General features: G+C 35.8%; 1 protein-coding gene across 1 annotated transcript in view; it reads right to left on the reverse strand.

Moving 5' to 3' along the window:
• The window catches only part of IWS1 (IWS1 homolog (S. cerevisiae)), a 17033-nt gene extending 15047 nt beyond the window's left edge, over window positions 1-1986 (reverse strand). Inside the window, exon 1 of the mRNA XM_009572368.1 lies at window positions 1864-1986. The gene's annotated coding sequence lies outside the window, so the exon portion shown is untranslated. The remainder of the gene's footprint in view (window positions 1-1863) is intronic.
• Window positions 1987-2177: the final 191 nt, after the last annotated feature.

The raw sequence follows: 2177 nt of genomic DNA on the forward strand, positions 1-2177 counted from the left end.
GAAAACTAAGAATATAAGACTTCATAACAAAATACTCAAATGTTTATGATTTGAACTGAATCAAATAAATCACTAAGGCTTGAAGGTTCATATTTACTATTGGACAGAAAGGTGTGTTAGTTCTTTTTTTTTCTTTGGTGGTTTTTTTTTTTTAAATGGACTTTCTGAAATATTTTGTCTACAGAGGAATATTCAACAGCCATCACAGAACAAAGCCCTTAAAATAATGCAGGCACATGAAGAGGATCAGTTAACAATGATAATAGGTCCTAGTACTTTCTGGTTATTTAAACCTGAAAAAGACATGCTGAAGATGTAAGTAATGGTCAACTACCTGTTCTTTAAGCTAGACTTCCAACTACTTTGCCACTGTAAGTAAAATTAAAATCCCACAGGAGTACAAAAGAGTAAGAACAAATGACCAAGTTTTCATACACAGCAGAAAAAGCTTATTATTGCAGCAGCAACATGACTCTCCATGCGCTCATCACCTTTTTTTTTTCATTAAAACAGAAGTACTAAATCCCTTTGAAATTTATTTCTCCCATGTTGAAAAACATATTTTCTCCCACACTGAAATACTGATTGTCACAATAAGAGATGCTGCCTCGCACTAAATCAACTTCTCCCATTGCAAATATCAACACCTTTAAAAAAAAAGAAATTCCAAATCTGCTTTACACTCAAATTCAAATACATGGGAAGAACTTTCAATAATAACAAATATAAAATCTTCATCTACTTTCTAACTCTGAGGGAAGTAAGAATTCAATAAAGGGGTGGAGAAAAAGGAAAAAAAGGGTTTGCAAGTTATACCACAGCACAGTTGAGCCTTTTGACACATCAGCCTGCTACAGTACAGCACATCATGCATTTTAAGCAATTTTTAAAAATTTGTAACCGCTGAAAACCCAGTCAGAGTAAATCCTGATCTTTACATAAAATGCAACAAAATATGCAGAACAAAATGAAATGGCTTTGATTACAGTTTTTACAAGTATCAAAAAGTTCTCCATAACGTAACTTTGCTGGCAGAAGACGTGAGTTCACAAGCCAAAATTATTCCTTCCTAGTAAGACCTGATATAATTCTATTCCAAGTCACAAAAAATTCCTCAAAATTAAGATTAACTCCAAAACTGTCCTAGATTCTAAAGGGAACCTTCACTTTTATCAGAATCTCTTTTCAACTAAAATAGTCAATCCACAAGTTAAGTCACTCTCCCCCAAATACAACCCTGGATCAAAGCATTACCACCCTTTTCATGATGTAGGGTTCTCGAAGCAAGAACCTCTTCAGAGGAAGAACAGATCCCGTTTAGGAACCTTAACCTGCTCCTGCTCCATGTGGAGACCTGCTCCTTTGTGAATGACAAGGTGAAAAACATAGCACAAAATAGACTTCAGAGTCAATGCTCACATCTGAGAAGAAAGATGGAAGATGGGAGAGCATTTATTCTTTGGTAAGGAAATCTATGCCTCCATAATGTATAGGTTTACATTACTGTGCAGAATTTGAGGTAAAATTCCAAATTCCTCATAATCCATTGCTTAGAATTTCAAACCCAAAAAGTCTGTCTTCTTGCAATTGAGTATAACAATATTAAACTTTTCTAGTTCAAAACAGTGAATGCTATTATAATAATTATAATTAAGAAGAAAAATAAAAAAGACCCTATCCTACACGTTGGTCAAGAGATGAGCTGGCGCATTTCTTCCTGGAAGTAAAGTTTTGCCAGACAGGACCCTTAAGAACAACTGAATAAACACTTAAGTCTCAGTTAAGAGAAAATGCCTCTTTAAACAAAAAAAAAAAACAATTCATAGAAGAGTAATCTTTATCTAGATAAAGTTCCAGTAGTACCTCCGAATGGTGCCCTACACTTCCATTCTCAGATCCAGAATGCTGCTCATTTCCTTCATCTTCAACATCAGATCCTGAGTCTCGTTCGTCTTGCACTGGAGTAGCTCCACCATCATCTACTCCGAAGTAAGAGAAGAAAAGTAAACTCAGTGACATCTCCCAGTGTTTAAAAGAGCATTGACACTGACGATGAACAGGGAGCCAGGCAGTGCTACAACCAGACTCTTGTTCTAACAGTGCACTAATACAGAGAAACGGAGGGTATCTACTGGGAAGGTTCAGAACAATCCCACCACAGATACCCCCAAAGAGAT

Source organism: Fulmarus glacialis, unplaced genomic scaffold (genome assembly GCF_000690835.1).
Source record: "Fulmarus glacialis isolate BGI_N327 unplaced genomic scaffold, ASM69083v1 scaffold402, whole genome shotgun sequence".
NCBI lineage: Eukaryota > Metazoa > Chordata > Aves > Procellariiformes > Procellariidae > Fulmarus > Fulmarus glacialis.